Source organism: Pseudophryne corroboree, chromosome 6, assembly GCF_028390025.1.
Source record: "Pseudophryne corroboree isolate aPseCor3 chromosome 6, aPseCor3.hap2, whole genome shotgun sequence".
In the NCBI taxonomy this organism is placed as follows: Eukaryota; Metazoa; Chordata; class Amphibia; order Anura; family Myobatrachidae; genus Pseudophryne; species Pseudophryne corroboree.
The window spans coordinates 55,873,138-55,896,186 of NC_086449.1; the positions used below are offsets into that span (position 1 = coordinate 55,873,138).

The window sequence follows — 23,049 nt, forward strand, 5'->3', positions numbered from 1 at the left end:
GTTAGGTATTTTACTCACGGCATTACAAGGTTTTTTCTCTGACGTCCTAGTGGATGCTGGGACTCCGCCAGGACCATGGGGATTAGCGGCTCCGCAGGAGACAGGGCACAAAAATATAGCTTTAGGATCAGGTGTTGTGCACTGGCTCCTCCCCCTATGACCCCCCTCCAAGCCTCAGTTAGGTTTTTGTGCCCGTCCGAGCAGGGTGCAATCTAGGTGGCTCTCCTAAAGAGCTGCTTAGAAAAAGTTATTAGGTTTTCTCTATCGTCCTAGTGGATGCTGGGGTTCCTGAAAGGACCATGGGGAATAGCGGCTCCGCAGGAGACAGGGCACAAAAAGTAAAGCTTTTCCAGGTCAGGTGGTGTGCACTGGCTCCTCCCCCTATGACCCTCCTCCAGACTCCAGTTAGATTTTTGTGCCCGGCCGAGAAGGGTGCAATCTAGGTGGCTCTCCTAAAGAGCTGCTTAGAGAAAGTTTAGCTTAGGTTTTTTATTTTACAGTGAGTCCTGCTGGCAACAGGATCACTGCAACGAGGGACAGAGGGGAGAAGAAGTGAACTCACCTGCGTGCAGGATGGATTGGCTTCTTGGCTACTGGACATCAGCTCCAGAGGGACGATCACAGGTACAGCCTGGATGGTCACCGGAGCCGCGCCGCCGGCCCCCTTGCAGATGCTGAAGTAAGAAGAGGTCCAGAATCGGCGGCTGAAGACTCCTGCAGTCTTCTAAAGGTAGCGCACAGCACTGCAGCTGTGCGCCATTTTCCTCTCAGCACACTTCACACGCAGTCACTGAGGGTGCAGGGCGCTGGGGGGGGGCGCCCTGGGAGGCAAATGTAAACCTATTTAAAGGCTAAAAATACCTCACATATAGCCCCAGAGGCTATATGGAGATATTTAACCCCTGCCTGACTTCACAAATAGCGGGAGACGAGCCCGCCGAAAAAGGGGCGGGGCCTATCTCCTCAGCACACGGCGCCATTTTCTCTCACAGAAAGGCTGGAGAGAAGGCTCCCAGGCTCTCCCCTGCACTGCACTACAGAAACAGGGTTAAAACAGAGAGGGGGGGCACTAATTGGCGATATTAATAAAGATGCTATAAGGGAGAAACACTTATATAAGGTTGTCCCTTTATAATTATAGCGTTTTTGGTGTGTGCTGGCAAACTCTCCCTCTGTCTCTCCAAAGGGCTAGTGGGGTCCTGTCCTCTGTCAGAGCATTCCCGGTGTGTGTGCTGTGTGTCGGTACGTGTGTGTCGACATGTATGAGGACGATGTTGGTGAGGAGGCGGAGCAATTGCCTGTAATGGTGATGTCACTCTCAAGGGAGTCGACACCGGAATGGATGGCTTTTTTAGGGAATTACGTGATAATGTCAACACGCTGCAAGGTCGGTTGACGATATGAGACGGCCGACAAACAGTTATACCGGTCCAGGCGTCTCAGAAACACCGTCAGGGGTTTTTATAAACGCCCTTTTACCTCAGTCGGTCGACACAGACACGGACACTGAATCCAGTGTCGACGGTGAATAAACAAACGTATTTCTCATTAAGGGCCACACGTTAAGGGCAATGAAGGAGGAGTTACATATTTCTGATACTACAAGTACCACAAAAAAGGGTATTATGTGGGAGTGAAAAAACTACCTGTAGTTTTTCCTGAATCAGATAAAATAAAATGAAGTGTGTGATGATGCGTGGGTTTACCCCGATAGCAAATATTGGCGTTGTACCCTTTTCCCGCCAGAAGTTAGGGCGCGTTGGGAAACACCCCTTAGGGTGGATAAGGCGCTCACACGCTGATCAAGTGGCGTTACCGTCTCCAGATACTGCCGCCCTCAAGGAGCCAGCTGATAGGAAGCTGGAAGAATATCCTAAAAGTATATACACACATACGGTGGTTATACTGCGACCAGCGATCGCCATCAGCCTGGAGATGCAGTGCTGGGTTGGCTTGGTCGGTTTCCCTGACTGAAAATATTTATTGATATAGAGCATTTAATAGGATGCATTATATATTTATGTATGCGAGAGGCACAGAGGGATATGTGTACTCTGGCATCAAGATAAGTGCGTGGTCCATATCTCCCAGAAGATGTCATGGACACGACAGTGGTCAGGTGATACAGATCCCATACGACACATGGAAGTATGGCCGTATAAAGGGAAAGAGTTATTTGGGGTCGGTCCAACGGACCTGGGGGTCTCGGCAACAGCTGGAAATCCAACCTTTTTTACCCCAAGTTACATCTCAGCAGAAACAGACACTGTCTTTTCAGCCTCAATCCTTCCGTTCCCATGAGGGCAAGCGGGCAAAAGGCCAGTCATATCTGCCCAGATATAGAGGAAAGGGAAGTAGACTGCAGCAGACAGCCCCTTCCCAGGAAAGGAAGCCCTCCACCGCGTCTGCCAAGTCCCCAGCATGACGCTGGGGCCGTGTAAGCGGACTCAGGTTAGGTGGGGGTGTAGTCTCAAGAGTCTCAGCGCGCAGTGGGATCACTCGCAAGTTGACCCCTAGATCGTACTAGTATTATCCCAGGGGTACAGATTGGAGAGTCGAGACATCTTTTCCTCGCAGGTTCCTGAAGTCTGCTTTACCAACGGCTCCCTCCAACAGGGAGGCAGTATTGGGAAAAATTCACAAGCTGTATTTCCAGCAGGTGATAATCGAAGTACCCCTCCTACAACAGGGAAAGGGGTATTAGTCTTCCACACTATATTGTGGTACTGAAGCCAGACGGCTTGGTGAGACATTTTCTAAATCTGAAATCTTTGAACACTTACATATAAAGGTTCAAATCAAGATGGTGTCACTCAGAGCAGTGATAGAGAACCGGAAAAAGGGGACCATATGGTATCCCTAGACATCAAGGATTACCTCCATGTCCAAATTTGCCCTTCTCAACAAGGGTACCTCTGGTTCGTGGTACAGTACTGGCAATATCAGTTCAAACGCTGCCGTTGGATTACCCACGGCACCCCGGGCCTTTACCAAGGTAATGGCCGAAAAGATGATGCTTCAAAGAAAAAGACATCTTAATGATCCGGTACTTGGACGAAGGGCAAGGTCCAGAGAACAGTTGAAGGTCGGAAGAACACTATCTAAAGTAGTTCTACGACAGCACGAGTGGATTCTAAATATTCCAAAAATCGCAGCTGTTTTCCGACGATACGTCTGCTGTTCCTAGGAATGATTCTGGGCATAGTCCAGAAAAAGGTGTTTCTCATGGAGGAGAAAGCCAGGGAGTTATCCGAACTAGTCAGAAAACTCCTAAAACCAGGCCAAGTATCAGTGCATAAATGCACAGGAGTCCTGGGAAAAATGGTGGCTTCTTACGAAGCGATTCCATTCGGCAGATCTCACGCAAAAGAATTTCAGGGGGATTTGATGGACGAATGGTCCGGATCGCATCTTCAGATGCATCAGCGGATAATCCTGTCTCCAAGGACAAGGATGTCTCTTCTGTGAGGGCTGCAGAGTGCTCATCTTCTAGAGGGCAGCACATTCAGCATTCAGGACTGGGTTCTGGTGACCACGGATGCCAGCCTGAGAGGCTGGGGAGCAGTCACACAGGGAAGAAATTTCCAAGGACAAGTCTGGAGATTTCTCTCCACATGAATATACTGGAGCTAAGGGCAATTTACAATGCTCTGAGCCTAGGAAGACCTCTGCTTCAAAGTCAACCGGTGCTGATCCAGTAAGACATCATCATGGCAGTCGCCCACGTAAACAGACGGGGCGACACAAGAAGCAGGAGGGCAATGACAGCAAGGATTCTTCGCTGGGCGAAAAATCATGTGATAACACTGTCAGCAGTGTTCATTCCGGGAGTGGACAACTGGGAAGATTTCCTCAGCATGAAATTCCACCCGGAAAAGTGGAAACTTCATCTGGAAGTTTCCACATGATTGTAAACCGTTGGAAAAGACCAAAGGTGGTTATGATGGCGTCCCACATGAAGCGCCAGGTCAAAGAGACCCTCAGGCAATAGCTGGGACGCTCTGGTAACACCGTGGGTGTACCAGTTGGTGTATGTGTTCCCTCCTCTGCCTTTCATACCCAGTGTATGGAGAATGATAGGAAGGAGAGGAGTAAGAAATATACTCGTGGCTCCGGTCTGGCCAAGACGGACTTGGTACCCGGAACTTCAAGAGATACTAAGAAGGGTCTTGTTTCAGCGAGAATTATGTCTGTTCCAAGACTTACCGCAGCTGCGTTGACGCCAGGGCGGGTGAACGCCGGATCCTAAGGGGAAAAGGCATTCCGGAAGAGGTCATCCCTACCCTGGTCAGAGCCAGGAAGGAGGTGACCGCACAACATTATCACCGCTTAGGTGAAAATATGTTCTATGGTGTGAGGCCAGGAAGGCTCCACGGAAGAATTTCAACTAGGTTAATTCCTACATTTCCTGAATACAGGAGTGTCTATGGGTCTCAAATTGGGATCCATTAAGGTTCAAATTTCGGCCTGTCGATTTTCTTCCAGAAAGAATTTGGCTTCAGTTCCTGAAGTCCAGAAGTTTGTTAAGGGAGTACTGCATATACGACCCCCTTTGATGTTTCCAGTGACACTGGGCGATCTCAACGTAGTTTTGGGATTCCTAAAATCACATTGGTTTAAACAACTCAAATCTGTGGATTTGTTATATCTCACATGGAAAGTGACCATGCTGTTGGGCCTGGCCTTGGCCAGGCGAGTGTCAGAATTGGCGGCTCTGTCTCACAAAGCCATATCTGATTGTCCATTCGGACAGAGCAAAGCTGCGGACTCGTCCCCAGTTTCTCCTTAAAGTGGTGTCAGCGTTTCGCCTGAACCAGCTTATTGTGGTACCTGCGGCTACTAGGGACTTGGAGGGCTCCAAGTTGCTGGATGTTGTCAGGGCCCTGAAAATATAGTTTCCAGGTCGGCTGGAGTCAGGAAATCTGACTTGCTGTTTATCCTGTATGCACCCAACAAGTTGGGTGCTCCTGCTTCTAAGCAGTCGATTGCTAGTTGGATTTATAGCACAATTCAACTTGCACATTCTGTGGCAGGCATGCCACAGCCTAAATCTGTTAAGGCCCATTCCACAAGGAAGGTGGGCTCATCTTGGGCGGCTGCCCGAGAGGTCTCGGCATTACAACTCTGCCGAGCAGCTACGTGGTCGGGGGAGAACACGTTTGTAAAATTCTACAAATATGATACCCTGGCAAAAGAGGACATGGAATTCTCTCATTCGGTGCTGCAGAGTCATCCGCACTCTCCCGCCCATTTTGGGAGCTTTGGTATAATCCCCATGGTCCTTTCAGGAACCCCAGCATCCACTAGGACGATAGAGAAAATAAGAATTTACTTACCGATAATTCTATTTCTCGGAGTCCGTAGTGGATGCTGGGCGCCCATCCCAAGTGCGGATTATCTGCAATACTTGTACTTAGTTATTGTTAACTAATTCGGGTTATTGTTTAGGGAGCCATCTTTCAGAGGCTCCTCTGTTATCATACTGTTAACTGGGTTTAGATCACAAGTTGTACGGTGTGATTGGTGTGGCTGGTATGAGTCTTACCCGGGATTCAAAATCCTCCCTTATTGTGTACGCTCGTCCGGGCACAGTACCTAACTGGAGTCTGGAGGAGGGTCATAGGGGGAGGAGCCAGTGCACACCACCTGACCTGGAAAAGCTTTACTTTTGTGCCCTGTCTCCTGCGGAGCCGCTATTCCCCATGGTCCTTTCAGGAACCCCAGCATCCACTACGGACTCCGAGAAATAGAATTATCGGTAAGTAAATTCTTATTTTTTTATTTTCAGTGAGACCTGCTGGCAACAGGCTCACTGCTACGAGGGACTTAGGGGAGAGAAGTGAACTCACCTGCGTGCAGGATGGATTGGCTTCTTAGACTACTGGACACCATTAGCTCCAGAGGGATCGAACACAGGCCCAGCCATGGAGTCCGGTCCCGGAGCCGCGCCGCCGACCCCCTTGCAGATGCCGAAAAGTGAAGAGGTCCAGAAACCGGCGGCAGAAGACTTTTCAGTCTTCATGCGCCATTGTTGTCAGCACACTTCACACCAGCGGTCACGGAGGGTGCAGGGCGCTGGGGGGGGGGGCGCCCTGGGCAGCAATGATAATACCTTATTCTGGCTAAAAAATACATCACATATAGTCCCTGGGGCTATATGGATGTATTTAACCCCTGCCAGGTCTCCGAAAAACGAGAGAAGAAGCCCGCCCGAAAAGGGGGCGGGGCCTATTCTCCTCAGCACACAGCGCCATTTTCCCTCACAGAAATGCTGGTGGGAAGGCTCCCAGGCTCTCCCCTGCACTGCACTACAGAAACAGGGTTAAAACAGAGAGGGGGGGCACTTATTTGGCGATATGATTATATATATTAAGATGCTATAAGGGAAAAACACTTATATGAAGGTTGTCCCTGTATAATTATAGCGTTTTGGTGTGTGCTGGCAAACTCTCCTTCTGTCTCCCCAAAGGGCTAGTGGGGTCCTGTCCTCTATCAGAGCATTCCCTGTGTGTGTGCTGTGTGTCAGTACGTGTGTGTCGACATGTATGAGGACGATGTTGGTGAGGAGGCGGAGCAATTGTCTGTAATGGTGATGTCACTCTCTAGGGAGTCGACACCGGAATGGATGGCTTATTTAAGGAATTACGTGATAATGTCAACACGCTGCAAGGTCGGTTGACGACATGAGACGGCCGGCAAACAAAATAGTACCTGTCCAGGCGTCTCAAACACCGTCAGGGGCATTAAAACGCCCATTTTACCTCAGTCGGTCGACACAGACACGCAGTAGCGGATCTTGCCACGGGCAAGCAGTACTTTTGCCCGGGGCGCCGCATTCCCTGACTGAAAATATTGATACCCTTGACAGGGACAGTATTTTATTTACTATAGAGCATTTATAGGATGCATTTCTATATATGCGAGATGCACAGAGGGATATTTGCACTCTGGCATCAAGAGTAAGTGCGATGTCCATATCTGCCAGAAGATGTTTATGGACACGACAGTGGTCAGGTGATGCAGATTCCAAACGGCACATGGAAGTATTGACGTATAAAGGGGAGGAGTTATTTGGGGTCGGTCCATCGGACCTGGTGGCCACGGCAACAGCTGGAAAATCCACCTTTTTTACCCCAAGTTACATCTCAGCAGAAAAAGACACCGTCTTTTCAGCCTCAGTCCTTTCGTCCCCATAAGGGCAAGCGGGCAAAAGGCCAGTCATATCTGCCCAGGGATAGAGGAAAGGGAAGAAGACTGCAGCAGGCAGCCCATTCCCAGGAACAGAAGCCCTTCACCGCTTCTGCCAAGCCCTCAGCATGACGCTGGGGCCGTACAGGACCCCTGGATCCTACAAGTAGTATCCCAGGGGTACTGATTGGAAATTCGAGACGTCTCCCCCTCGCAGGCTCCTGATGTCTGCTTTACCAACGTCTTCCTCCGACAGGAAGGCAGTATTGGAAACATTTCACAAGCTGTATTCCCAGCAGGTGATAATCAAAGTACCCCTCCTACAACAAGGAAAGGGGTATTATTCCACACTATATTGTGGTACTGAAGCCAGACGGCTCGGTGAGACCTATTCTAAATCTGAAATCTTTGAACACTTACATACAAAGGTTCAAATCAAGATGGAGTCACTCAGAGCAGTGATAGCGAACTAGGAAGAAGGGGACTATATGGTGTCCCTGGACATCAAGGATGCTTACATCCATGTCCAAAATTGCCCTTCTCACCAAGGGTACCTCAGGTTCGTGGTACGGAACTGTCACTATCAGTTTCAGACGCTGCCGTTTGGATTGTCCACGGCACCCCGGGTCTTTACCAAAGTAATGGCCGAAATGATGATTTTTCTTCAAAGAAAAGGCGTCTTAAATATCCCTTACTTGGACGATCTCCTGATAAGAGCAAGGTCCAGAGAACAGTTGGAAGTCGAAGTAGCACTATCTCAAGTAGTTCTACGACAGCACGGGTGGATTCTAAATATTCCAAAATCACAGCCGTTTCCGACGACACGTCTGCTGTTCCTAGGGATGATTCTGGACACAGTCCAGAAAAAGGTGTTTCTCCCGGAGGAGAAAGCCAGGGAGTTATCCGAGCTAGTCAGGAACCTCCTAAAACCAGGAAAAGTGTCAGTGCATCATTGCACAAGAGTCCTGGGAAAAACGGTGGCTTATTACGAAGCGATTCCATTCGGCAGATTCCACGCAAGAACTTTTCAGTGGGATCTGCTGGACAAATGGTCCGGATTGCATCTTCAGATGCATCAGCGGATAACCCTATCTCCAAGAACAAGGGTATCTCTCCTGTGGTGGTTACAGAGTGCTCATCTTCTAGAGGGCCGCAGATTCGGCATTCAGGATTGGATGCTGGTGACCACGGAGGCCAGCCTGAGAGGCTGGGGAGCAGTCACACAGGGAAAACATTTCTAGGGAGTGTGATCAAGTCTGGAGACTTTTCTCCACATAAATATACTGGAGCTAAGGGCAATTTACAATGCTCTAAGCCTAGCAAGACCTCTGCTTCAATGTCAGCCGGTATTGATCCAGTGGGACAACATCACGGCAGTCGCCCATGTAAACAGACAGGGCGGCACAAGAAGCAGGAGGCCAATGGCAGAAACTGCAAGGATTTTTCGCTGGGCGGAAAATCATGTGATAGCACTGTCAGCAGTGTTCATTCCGGGAATGGACAACTGGGAAGCAGAATTCCTCAGCAGAAAAAAACTGGACAGGTATTGCGCCAGGTCAAGAGACCCTCAGGCAATAGCTGTAGATGCTCTGGTAACACCATGGGTGTACCAGTCAGTGTAGGTGTTTCCTCCTCTGCCTCTCATACCAAAAGTACTGAGAATTATACGGCAAAGGGGAGTAAGAACGATACTCGTGGCTCCGGATTAGCCAAGAAGAACTTGGTACCCGGAACTTCAGGAGATGCTCACGGAAGATCCGTGGCCTCTACCCCTAAGACGGGACCTGCTTCAGCAGGGACCGGGTCTATTCCAAGACTTACCGCGGCTGTTTTTAACGGCATGGCGGTTGAACGCCGAATTCTAAGGGAAAAAGGCATTCCGGAAGAGGTCATCCCTACGCTGGTAAAAGCCAGGAAGGGGGTGACTGCACAACATTATCACCGCATTTGGAGAAAATATGTTGCGTGGTGTGAGGCCAGGAAGGCCACCACGGAGGAATTTCAACTGGGTCGATTCCTACATTTCCTGCAAACAGGATTGTCTATGGGACTCAAATTGGGGTCCATTAAGGTTCAAATTTCGGCCCTGTCGATTTTCTTCCAGAAAAAATTGGCTTCAGTTCCTGAAGTCCAGACTTTTGTAAAAGGAGTACTACATATACAGCCCCCGGTTGTGCCCCCAGTGGCTCCGTGGGACCTTAATGTAGTTTTGGATTTTCTCAAATCCCATTGGTTTGAGCCACTCAAATCGGTGGATTTGAAATATCTTACATGGAAAGTAACCATGCTACTGGCCCTGGCTTCAGCCAGGAGAGTATCAGAATTGGTGGCTTTATCGTATAAAAGCCCATATCTGATTTTCCATTCGGACAGGGCAGAACTGCGGACGCGTCCTCCTCAGTTTCTGCCTAAGGTGGTGTCAGCGTTTCACCTGAACCAACCTATTGTGGTGCCTGCGGCTACTAGCGATTTGGAGGATTCCAAGTTGCTGGACGTTGTCAGGGCATTGAAAATATATATTTCAAGGACGGCCGGAGTCAGAAAATCTGACTCGCTGTTTATACTGTATGCACCCAACAAGCTGGGTGCTCCTGCTTCTAAGCAGACGATTGCTCGTTGGATTTGTAGCACAATTCAACTTGCACATTCTGTGGCAGGCCTGCCACAGCCTAAATCTGTCAAGGCCCATTCCACAAGGAAGGTGGGCTCATCCTGGGCGGCTGCCCGAGGGGTCTCGGCATTACAACTCTGCCGAGCAGCTACGTGGTCGGGGGAGAACACGTTTTTAAAATTCTACAAATTTGATACCCTGGCTAAAGAGGACCTGGAGTTCTCTCATTCGGTGCTGCAGAGTCATCCGCACTCTCCCGCCCGTTTGGGAGCTTTGGTATAATCCCCATGGTCCTGACGGAGTCCCAGCATCCACTAGGACGTCAGAGAAAATAAGATTTTACTTACCGATAAATCTATTTCTCGTAGTCCGTAGTGGATGCTGGGCGCCCATCCCAAGTGCGGATTGTCTGCAATACTTGTACATAGTTATTGTTACAAAAAATCGGGTTGTTATTGTTGTGAGCCGTCTGTTCAGAGGCTCCTACGTTTTGTCATACTGTTAACTGGGTTCAGATCACAGGTTGTACAGTGTGATTGGTGTGGCTGGTATGAGTCTTACCCGGGATTCAAAATCCTTCCTTATTGTGTACGCTCGTCCGGGCACAGTATCCTAACTGAGGCTTGGAGGAGGGTCATAGGGGGAGGAGCCAGTGCACACCACCTGATCCTAAAGCTTTATTTTTGTGCCCTGTCTCCTGCGGAGCCGCTAATCCCCATGGTCCTGACGGAGTCCCAGCATCCACTACGGACTACGAGAAATAGATTTATCGGTAAGTAAAATCTTATTTTATTCGTTCTGGTGATCGTAATGTGATTGACAGGAAGTGGGTGTTTCTGGGCGGAAACTGGCCGTTTTATGGGTGTGTGCGAAAAAACACTACCGTTTCTGGGAAAAACGCGGGAGTGGCCGGAGAAACGGGGGAGTGTCTGGACGAACGCTGGGTGTGTTTGTGACGTCAAACCAGGAACGAAACTGACTGAACTGATCGCAGTGTAGGAGTAAGTCTGGAGCTACTCAGAAACTGCTAAGAAGTTTCTATTCGCAATTCTGCTAATCTTTCGTTCGCAATTTTACTATGCTAAGATTCACTCCCAGTAGGCGGCGGCTTAGCGTGTGCAATGCTGCTAAAAGCAGCTTGCGAGCGAACAACTCGGAATGACCTCCAATGTCAGAGATCAGCTATCAGTTTATGTTGCACATATAATACAGATCTATGGGGTCTATTTACTAAGCCTCGGATGGAGATAAAGTCGATGGAGATAAAGTACCAGCCAATCAGCTCCTAGCTGCTACAGGCTGGGTTTGAAAAATGACAGGAGATGATTGGCTGGTACTTTATCTCCGTCCACTTTCTCTCCATCAGAGGCTTAGTAAATAGACCCCTATGTCCTGTAATGTCAGGGCTCCAACTTGCACTGTGCATGTGTATGAGAAATACAGTCAGTAACATACATCACAGCTTTATATAATAATGGTTCTCAAACTGTGCGCCGTGTCAAATTCACCCGATACACAATAACAACCGGCAGTTCTCTTAATCGCCAGATATAAAATAAGAAAGGGTTTGATTCAGAGGTGGATCCTGAGCACCAGTGACTTTTGGTGAAGTTGCCACTGCAAACTTATGCAACTGCTGCAGCTGATGGGCCCAGCAGCTGCAGCACTAATCCACCGTGTATACACAATAGTGTGCATAGTGAGCGGACAGTATATGCACCATCGCATTTGCAACATAATTGGGCTGCTGGTGTCAGAGGAACTGACTCCGGCCACTCACCAACTCAAGCCAAAACTTAACCCCCCCTTCCCCCCTTAACCTGTTTCCACCCATGAACGCCTATTGGAAGTAGATGGTTCTCCATGCAGTTCTGATCTGTGGGTGCTGGTGGCGACCATCGGGACATGTGCGCATAAGTAAAATATTGAGCCCAAAGGGTCTTTTGCAAAGTCTTCTTCAAACAGCCGTTTCTGCTTGTAAGAGCACTTCATATAGTGAATAAAAATATAGCAAATAAAATTCACATCGCTCCACTGGTAGGAAATCAACGCAGGGTTATATATCACACTAAAATCAACACAAAAAATACTCCCCTGTTCGGTTGGAAGGAATGGTGAGATCCTACTATTGGGAGTAGCGTGACTAGAATTTCTCCCTTGGATTCTTGATCCACTCTGGACTTCATGCAATGGGAAGATATAGTCCGAATAATATGCATAGGAGAGAAAAGGGGCACACTTAAATGTGGAGTTCAGATACTATTTGGAAGTAAATAATAAAGCTGATAGGGTATGTTAACCTATTCAGATCTGGTCTATAAACTCTCTGCAGTCATCAGTCAGAATTCTGTTTCTTTTGCAACCGGTTGGAGATCAGTGAATGAAAAAAGGACACAAGTTCTTTGTGTAACCTTAATCAAATCATAAAATGACCTGCTAGGGGCCATCATAGCTTTATTATTTATAGCTTGAAGACAAAAGGGTTCATGTTTGCCAATACATTTAGCCAATCAGAATACACCATGTATGTCTTGAAATACATCAATTGTCATACAATGTTTCAAGTGGCAACTAGAACAGCCTTGAAAATGGTTATTGTTTCGTTTATCAGTCTTTCGGACATAAACTCAAAAGATTTCTTTCTTTATTCTTCTCAATTAGCCTTGGATATATCTGGTGTTGCTTTGTCCACCTTGGATACATTTCATACAATGTTGCATTTGTCTTGTACAAGTCATGCCTTAAAACAAGATTATTCAGCAAATATAGTTTCTCTATCGTCCTAGTGGATGCTGGGGTTCCTGAAAGGACCATGGGGAATAGCGGCTCCGCAGGAGACAGGGCACAAAAGTTAAGCTTTAGGATCAGGTGGTGTGCACTGGCTCCTCCCCCTATGACCCTCCTCCAAGCCTCAGTTAGGTTTTTGTGCCCGGCCGAGAAGGGTGCAATCTAGGTGGCTCTCCTAAAGAGCTGCTTAGAAAAGTTTACTTTAGGTTTTTTTATTTTACAGTGAGTCCTGCTGGCAACAGGATCACTGCATCGAGGGACTTAGGGGAGAAGAAGTGAACTCACCTGCGTGCAGGATGGATTGGCTTCTTAGGCTACTGGACATTAGCTCCAGAGGGACGATCACAGGTACAGCCTGGATGGGTCACCGGAGCCGCGCCGCCGGCCCCCTTGCAGATGCCGAAAAGAGAAAGGTCCAGAAATCGGCGGCAGAAGACTCTTCAGTCTTCTTAAGGTAGCGCACAGCACTGCAGCTGTGCGCCATTGCTCTCAGCACACTTCACACGGCAGTCACTGAGGGTGCAGGGCGCTGGGGGGGGGCGCCCTGGGCAGCAATGGAAACCTGTTATTTGGCAAAAAATACCTCACATATAGCCTCCGGGGGCTATATGGAGATATTTAACCCCTGCCAGAATCCGTTGAAGAGCGGGAGACGAGCCCGCCGAAAAAGGGGCGGGGCCTATCTCCTCAGCACACAGCGCCATTTTCCCTCACAGAAAGGCTGGAGGGAAGGCTCCCAGGCTCTCCCCTGCACTGCACTACAGAAACAGGGTTAAAACAGAGAGGGGGGGCACTAATTTGGCGTTAGAAATATATATAAAGATGCTATAAGGGAAAACACTTATATAAGGTTGTCCCTATATAATTATAGCGTTTTTGGTGTGTGCTGGCAAACTCTCCCTCTGTCTCTCCAAAGGGCTAGTGGGTCCTGTCCTCTATCAGAGCATTCCCTGTGTGTGTGCTGTGTGTCGGTACGTGTGTGTCGACATGTATGAGGACGATGTTGGTGAGGAGGCGGAGCAATTGCCTGTAATGGTGATGTCACTCTCTAGGGAGTCGACACCGGAATGGATGGCCTATTTAGGGAATTACGTGATAATGTCAACACGCTGCAAGGTCGGTTGACGACATGAGACGGCCGACAAACAATTAGTACCGGTCCAGACGTCTCAAAAACACCGTCAAGGGTTTAAAACGCCCGTTTACATTAGTCGGTCGACACAGACACGGACACTGAATCCAGTGTCGACGGTAAATAAACAAACGTATTCCTCATTAGGGCCACACGTTAAGGGCAATGAAGGAGGTGTTACATATTTCTGATACTACAAGTACCACAAAGATGGGTATTATGTGGGAGTGAAAAAACTACCGTAGTTTTTCCTGAATCAGATAAAATAAAATGAAGTGTGTGATGAGGCGTGGGTTTACCCCGATAGCACATATTGGCATTATACCTTTTCCCGCCAGAAGTTAGGGCGCGTTGGGAAACACCCCTTAGGGTGGATAAGGCGCTCACACGCTTATCATGTGGCGTTACCGTCTCCAGATACGGCCGCCCTCAAGGAGCCAGCTGATATGAAGCTGGAGTAATATCCTAAAAAGTATATACACACATACGGTGGTTATACTGCGACCAGCGATCGCCTCAGCCTGGAAATGCAGTGCTGGGTTGGCTTGGTCGGATTCCCTGACTGAAAATATTTTAGTGATATAGAGCATTTAATAGGATGCAGTCTATATATGTATATATATGCGAGATGCACAGAGGGATATTTGCACTCTGGCATCAAGATAAGTGCGTTGTCCATATCTGCCAGAAGATGTTATGGACACGACAGTGGTCAGGTGATGCAGATCCCATACGGCACATGAAAGTATGGTCGTATAAAGGAGAGGAGGTACTTGGGGTCGGTCCATCGGACCTGGGGGCCACGGCAACAGCTGGGAAATCCAACCTTTTTACCCCAAGTCACATCTCAGCAGAAAAAGACACTGTCTTTTCAGCCTCAATCCTTCCGTTCCCATAAGGGCATGAGGGCAAAGGGCCAGTCATATCTGCCCAGACATAGAGGAAAGGGAAGTAGATTGCAGAAGGCAGCCCCTTTCCAGGAACAGAAGCCCTCCACCGAGTCTGCCAAGTCCTCAGCAGGACGCTGGGGCCGTGCAAGCTGACTCAGGTGAGGTGGGGGGTCGTCTCAAGAGTCTCAGCGTGCAGTGGGATCACTCGCAAGTTGACCCCTAGATCGTACAAAGTATTATCCCAGGGGTACAGTTTGGAGATTCGAGACATCTTTTCCTCGCAGGTTCCTGAAGTCTGCTTTACCAAAGGCTCCCTCCGACAGGGAGGCAGTATTGGAAAAAATTCACAAGCTGTATTTCCAGCAGGTGATAATCAAAGTACCCCTCCTACAATCAAGGAAAAGGGTATTAGTCTTCCACACTATATTGTGGTACTGAAGCCAGACGGCTTGGTGAGACATATTCTAAATCTGAAATCTTTGAACACTTACATACAAAGGTTAAAATCAAGATGGAGTCACTCAGAACAGTGATAGCGAACCGGAAAAAAGGGGACTATATGGTGTCCCTGGACATCAAGGATGACCTCCATGTCCAAATTTGCCCTTCTCAACAAGGGTACCTATGGTTCGTGGTACAGAACTGTCAATATCAGTTTCTGACGCTGCTGTTGAATTATCCACGGCACCCCGGGCCTTTACCAAGGTAATGGCCGAAAAGATGATTCTCTTCAAAGAAAAGGGCATCTTAATTATCCCTTACTTGGACGATATCCTGAAAAGGGAAAGATCCAGAGAACAGTTGGAGGTCGGAATAGCACTATCTAAAGTAGTTCTACGACAGCACGAGTGGATTCTAAATATTCCAAAAATCGCAGCGTTTTTCCGACGATACGTCTGCTGTTCCTAGGAATGATTCTGGGCATAGTCCAGAAAAAGGTGTTTCTCCTGGAGGAGAAAGCCAGGGAGCTATCCGAACTAGTCAGAAACCTCCTAAAACCAGGCCAAGTATCAGTGCATCAATGCACAGGAGTCCTGGGAAAAATGGTGGCTTCTTACGAAGCAATTCCATTCGGCAGATCTCACGCAAAAATTTTTCAGGGGGATTTGCTGGACGAATGGTCCGGATCGCATCTTCAGATGCATCAGCAGATAATCCTGTCTCCGAGGACAAGGGTGTCTCTTCTGTGGGGGCTGCAGAGTGCTCATCTTCTAGAGGACAGCACATTCAGCATTCAGGACTGTGTTCTGGTGACCACGGATGCCAGCCTGAGAGGCTGGGAAGCAGTCACACAGGGAAGAAGTTTCCAAGGAGTGTGGTCAAGTCTGGAGACTTTTCTCCACATGAATATACTGGAGCTAAGAGCAATTTACAATGCTCTGAGCCTAGGAAGACCTCTGCTTCAAAGTCAGCCGGTGCTGATCTGGTCGGACATCATCATGGCAGTCGCCCACGTAAACAGACGGGGCGGCACAAGAAGCAGGAGGGCAATGACAGCAAGAACTTTTCGCTGAGCGAAAAATCATGTGATAACACTGTCAGCAGTGTTCATTCCGGGAGTGGAAAACTGAATTTCCTCAGCAGGAATGAATTCCACTCGGAAAAGTGGGAACTTCATCTGGAAGTTTCCACATGATTGTAAACCGTTGGGAAAGACCAAAGGTGGTCATAAGATGGCATCCCACCTGAAGCGCCAGGTCAAGAGACCCTCAGGCAATAGCTGGGTCGCTCTGGTAACACCGTGGGTGTACCAGTCGGGTATGTGTTCCCTCCTCTGCCTCTCATACCCAGGGTATTGAGAATTATAGGAAGGAGAGGAGTAAGAATTATACTCGTGGCTCCGGTTTGGCCAAGAAGGACTTGGTAACCGGAACTTCAAGAGATAAGAAGGGTCTTGATTCAGCAAGAATCATGTCTGTTCCAAGACTTACCGCAGCTGCGTTGACGCAGGGGCGGGTGAACGCCGGATCCTAAGGGAAAAAAGGCATTCCGGAAGAGGTCATCCCTACCCTGGTCAGAGCCAGGAAGGAGGTGACCGCACAACATTATCACAGTTTAGGTGAAAATATGTTCCATGGTGTGAGGCCAGGAAGGCTCCACGGAAGAATTTCAACTAGGTTAATTCCTATATTTCCTGCAAACAGGAGTGTCTATGGGCCTCAAATTGGGGTCCATTAAGGTTCAAATTTCGGCCTGTCGATTTTCTTCCAGAAAGAATTGGCTTCAGTTCCTGAAGTCCAGAAGTTTGTCAAGGGAGTACTGCATATACAACCCCTTTTGATGTCTCCAGTGGCACTGGGGGATCTCAACGTGGTTTTGGGGATTCCAAAAATCACACTGGTTTAAACCACTCAAATCTGTGGATTTGATATATCTCACATGGAAAGTGAACATGCGGTTGGTCCTGGCCTCGGCCAGGCGAGTGTCAAAATTGGCGGCTTTGTCTCACAAAGCCATATCTGATTGTCCATTCGGACAGAGCAAAGCTGCGGACTCGTCCCCAGTTTATCCCTAAGGTGGTGTCAGCGTTTCACCTGAACCAGCTTATTGTGGTACCTGCGGCTACTAGGGACTTGGAGGACTCCAAGTTGCTGGATGTTGTCAGGGCCCTGAAAATATAGTTTTCCAGGTCGGCTGGAGTCAGGAAATCTGACTTGCTGTTTTATCCTGTATGCACCCAACAAGCTGGGTGCCCCTGCTTCTAAGCAGACTATTGCTCGTTGGATTTGTAGTACAATTCAGCTGGCACATTCTGTGGCAGGCTTGCCACAGCCAAAAATATGTAAATGCCCATTCCACAAGGAAGGTGGGCTCATCTTGGGCGGCTGCCCGAGGGGTCTCGGTTTTACAACTTTGCCGAGCGGCTACATGGTCGGGGGAGAACACGTTTGTAAAATCCTACAAATTTGATACCCTGGCTAAGGAGGACCTGGAGTTCTCTCATTCGGTGCTGCAGAGTCATCCGCACTCTCCCGCCCGTTTGGGAGCTTTGGTATAATCCCCATGGTCCTTTCAGGAACCCCAGCATCCACTAGGACGATAGAGAAAATAAGAATTTACTTACCGATAATTCTATTTCTCGGAGTCCGTAGTGGATGCTGGGCGCCCATCCCAAGTGCGGATTATCTGCAATACTTGTACATAGTTATTGTTAACTAAATCGGGTTATTGTTGTAGTGAGCCATCTTTCAGAGGCTCCTCTGTTCTCATACTGTTAACTGGGTTCAGATCACAGGTTGTACAGTGTGATTGGTGTGGCTGGTATGAGTCTTACCCGGGATTCAAAATCCTTCCTTATTATGTACGCTCGTCCGGGCACAGTATCCTAACTGAGGCTTGGAGGAGGGTCATAGGGGGAGGAGCCAGTGCACACCACCTGATCCTAAAGCTTAACTTTTGTGCCCTGTCTCCTGCGGAGCCGCTATTCCCCATGGTCCTTTCAGGAACCCCAGCATCCACTACGGACTCCGAGAAATAGAATTATCGGTAAGTAAATTCTTATTTTCTCTGACGTCCTAGTGGATGCTGGGGACTCCGTCAGGACCAAGGGGATTAGCGGCTCCGCAGGAGACAGGGCACAAAAATAAAGCTTTTAGGATCAGGTGGTGTGCACTGGCTCCTCCCCCTATGACCCTCCTCCAAGCCTCAGTTAGGTTTTTGTGCCCGTCCGAGCAGGGTGCAATCTAGGTGGCTCTCCTAAAGAGCTGCTTAGGAAAAGTTTTTTTAGGTTTTATTCTCAGTGAGTCCTGCTGGCAACAGGCTCACTGCATCGAGGGACTTAGGGGAGAGAAGTCAACTCACCTGCGTGCAGGATGGATTGGCTTCTTAGGCTACTGGACACCATTAGCTCCAGAGGGATCGAACACAGGCCCAGCCATGGAGTCCGGTCCCGGAGCCGCGCCGCCGACCCCCCTTGCAGATGCTGAAGATTGAAGAGGTCCACAGACAGGCGGCAGAAGACTTTTCAGTCTTCCTGAGGTAGCGCACAGCACTGCAGCTGTGCGCCATTGTTGTCAGCACACTTCACACAGCGTGTCACTGAGGGTGCAGGGCGCTGAGGGGGGCGCCCTGGGCAGCAATGTATAGTACCTTTCTATGGCTAAAAATACATCACATATAGCCCTTGAGGCTATATGGATGTATTTAACCCCTGCCAGATATCACAAACTCCGGAGAAGAGCCCGCCGAAATAGGGGGCGGGGCTTATTCTCCTCAGCACACAGCGCCATTTTCCTGCTCAGCTCCGCTGTGAGGAAGGCTCCCAGGACTCTCCCCTGCACTGCACTACAGAAACAGGGTAAAACAGAGAGGGGGGGCACTTTTTTTGGCGATATTACTATATTTAAGTGGCTATAAGGATACAACACTTATATAGGGTTGTTCCCATATATATTATAGCGCTTGGGTGTGTGCTGGCAAACTTCCTCTCTGTCTCCCCAAAGGGCTAGTGGGGTCCTGTCTTCAATAAGAGCATTCCCTGTGTGTCTGCTGTGTGTCGGTACGTGTGTGTCGACATGTATGAGGACGATGTTGGTGTGGAGGCAGAGCAATTGCCGGTAATGGTGATGTCACCCCCCAGGGAGTCGACACCGGAATGGATGGCTTTGTTTATGGAATTACGTGATAATGTCAGCACTTTACAAAAGTCAGTGGACGACATGAGACGGCCGGCAAACCAGTTAGTACCTGCCCAGGCGTCTCAGACACCGTCAGGGGCTGTAAAACGCCCTTTACCTCAGTCGGTCGACACAGACCCAGACACGGACACTGAATCTAGTGTCGACAGTGAAGAAACAAACGTATTTTCCAGTAGGGCCACACGTTATATGATCACGGCAATGAAGGAGGCTTTGCATCTCTCTGATACTACAAGTACCACAAAAAGGGGTATTATGTGGGGGGTGAAAAAACTACCTGTAGTTTTTCCTGAATCAGAGGAATTGAATGATGTATGTGATGAAGCGTGGGTTAACCCAGATAGAAAAGTGCTAATTTCAAAGAAGTTATTGGCATTATACCCTTTCCCGCCACAGGTTAGGGCGCGCTGGGAAACACCCCCTAGGGTGGATAAGGCGCTCACACGCTTATCAAAACAAGTGGCGTTACCGTCTCCTGATTCGGCCGCCCTCAAGGATCCAGCTGATAGGAGGCTGGAAACTACCCTAAAAAGTATATACACACATACTGGTGTTATACTGCGACCAGCCATCGCCTCAGCCTGGATGTGCAGTGCTGGGGTGGTCTGGTCGGATTCCCTGACTGAAAATATTGATACCCTGGATAGGGACAGTATTTTATTGACTTTAGAGCAATTAAAGGATGCTTTTCTTTATATGCGAGATGCTCAGAGGGATATTTGCACTCTGGCATCGAGAGTAAGTGCGATGTCCATATCTGCCAGGAGAAGTTTATGGACGCGACAGTGGTCAGGCGATGCGGATTCCAAACGGCATATGGAAGTATTGACGTATAAAGGGGAGGAATTGTTTGGCGTCGGTCTATCGGATCTGGTGGCCACGGCAACTGCCGGGAAATCCACCTTTTTACCTCAGACCCCCTCCCAACAGAAAAAGACACCGTCTTTTCATCCGCAGTCCTTTCGGTCCTATAAGAACAAGCGTGCAAAAGGACAGTCATATCTGCTCCGAGGCAGAGGAAAGGGTAAGAGAGGGCAGCAAGCAGCTCCTTCCCAGGAACAGAAGCCCTCCCCGGGTTCTGCAAAGCCCTCAGCATGACGCTGGGGCTTTACAAGCGGACTCAGGAGCGGTGGGGGGTCGACTCAAGAATTTCAGCGCACAGTGGGCTTGCTCACAGGTGGACCCCTGGATCCTGCAGGTAGTATCTCACGGTTACAGGTTGGAATTCGAGAAGTCTCCCCCTCGCCGGTTCCTAAAGTCTGCTTTGCCAACGTCTCCCTCAGACAGGGTGACGGTATTGGAAGCCATTCACAAGCTGATTTCTCAGCAGGTGATAGTCAAGGTACCCCTCCTACAACAGGGAAAGGGGTATTACTCCACACTATTTGTGGTATCGAAGCCGGACGGCTCGGTAAGACCTATTCTAAATCTGAAATCTTTGAACCTGTACATACAAAAATTCAAGTTCAAGATGGAATCACTCAGAGCAGTGATAGCGAATCTGGAAGAAGGGGACTTTATGGTGTCCCTGGACATAAAGGATGCTTACCTGCATGTCCCAATTTGCCCTTCACACCAAGGGTACCTCAGGTTCGTGGTGCAAAACTGTCATTATCAGTTTCAGACGCTGCCATTTGGATTGTCCACGGCACCTCGGGTCTTTACCAAGGTAATGGCCGAAATGATGATTCTTCTGCGAAGAAGAGGCGTATTAATTATCCCTTACTTGGACGATCTCCTGATAAGGGCAAGGTCCAGAGAACAGCTGGAGGACGGAGTAGCACTAACCCAAGTAGTGCTGCAACAACACGGGTGGATTCTGAATTTTCCAAAATCTCAGTTGACCCCGACAACACGTCTGCTGTTCCTGGGAATGATTCTGGACACGGTTCAGAAAAAGGTGTTTCTTCCAGAGGAGAAAGCCAAGGAGTTATCCGAACTTGTCAGGAACCTCCTAAAACCAGGAAAAGTGTCTGTGCATCAATGCACAAGAGTCCTGGGAAAGATGGTGGCTTCGTACGAAGCAATTCCATTCGGCAGATTCCACGCACAAACTTTTCAGTGGGATCTGCTGGACAAATGGTCCGGATCGCATCTGCAGATGCATCAGCGGATAACCTTATCGCCACGGAGAAGGGTGTCTCTTCTGTGGTGGTTGCAGAGTGCTCATCTTTTAGAGGGCTGCAGATTCGGCATTCAGGACTGGGTCCTGGTGACCACGGATGCCAGTCTGAGAGGCTGGGGAGCGGTCACACTGGGAAGAAACTTCCAGGGAGTATGGTCAAGCCTGGAGATGTCTCTTCACATAAATATACTGGAGCTAAGAGCGATTTACAATGCTCTAAGCCTGGCAAGACCCCAGGGTCAGCCGGTGTTGATCCAGTCGGACAACATCACGGCAGTCGCCCACGTAAACAGACAGGGCGGCACAAGAAGCAGGAGAGCAATGGCAGAAGCTGCAAGGATTCTTCGCTGGGCGGAAGATCATGTGATAGCACTGTCAGCAGTGTTCATTCTGGGAGTAGACAACTTGTTCATTCCGGGAGTAGACAACTGGGAAGCAGACTTCCTCAGCAGACACGATCTATACCCGGGAGAGTGGGGACTTCATCCAGAAGTCTTCCACATGATTGTGAACCGTTGGGAAAAACCAAAGGTGGATATGATGGCGTCTCGCCTCAACAAAAAACTGGACAGGTATTGCGCCAGGTCAAGAGACCCTCAGGCAATAGCTGTGGACGCTCTGGTAACACCGTGGGTGTACCAGTCAGTGTATGTGTTTCCTCCTCTGCCTCTCATACCCAAAGTACTGAGAATTATACGGCAAAGGGAAGTAAGAACGATACTCGTGGCTCCGGATTGGCCAAGAAGGACTTGGTACCCGGAACTTCAGGAGATGCTCACGGAAAATCCGTGGCCTCTACCTCTAAGACGGGACCTGATTCAGCAGGGACCGTGTCTATTCCAAGACTTACCGCGGCTGCGTTTGACGGCATGGCGGTTGAACGCCGAATTCTAAAGGAAAAAGGCATTCCAGAAGAGGTCATTCCTACACTGGTTAAAGCCAGGAAGGAGGTGACTGCACAACATTATCACCGCATTTGGAGAAAATATGTTGCGTGGTGTGAGGCAAGGAAGGCCCCCACGGAGGAATTTCAACTGGGTCGATTCCTACATTTTCTGCAAACAGGATTGTCTATGGGCCTCAAATTGGGGTCCATTAAGGTTCAAATTTCGGCCCTGTCAATTTTCTTCCAGAAAGAATTGGCTTCAGTTCCTGAAGTCCAGACTTTTGTAAAAGGGGTACTACATATACAGCTCCCGGTTGTGCCCCCAGTGGCTCCGTGGGACCTTAATGTAGTTTTGGATTTTCTCAAATCCCATTGGTTTGAGCCACTCAAATCGGTGGATTTGAAATATCTTACATGGAAAGTAACCATGCTACTGGCCCTGGCTTCAGCCAGGAGAGTATCAGAATTGGCGGCTTTATCGTATAAAAGCCCATATCTGATTTTCCATTCGGACAAGGCAGAACTGCGGACGCGTCCTCATTTTCTGCCTAAGGTGGTGTCAGCATTTCACCTGAACCAGCCTATTGTGGTGCCTGCGGCTACTAGCGATTTGGAAGATTCCAAGTTGCTGGACGTTGTCAGGGCATTGAAAATATATATTTCAAGGACGGCTGGAGTCAGAAAATCTGACTCGCTGTTTATACTGTATGCACCCAACAAGATGGGTGCTCCTGCTTCTAAGCAGACGATTGTTCGTTGGATTTGTAGCACAATTCAACTTGCACATTCTGTG

The 23,049-nt window shown here is 48.9% G+C and overlaps 1 protein-coding gene across 1 annotated transcript in view; it reads right to left on the reverse strand.

Moving 5' to 3' along the window:
* The window catches only part of LOC134934242 (zinc finger protein 208-like), a 121,277-nt gene that overhangs the window by 33,895 nt on the left and 64,333 nt on the right, over positions 1–23,049 (reverse strand). The window lies entirely within an intron of this gene.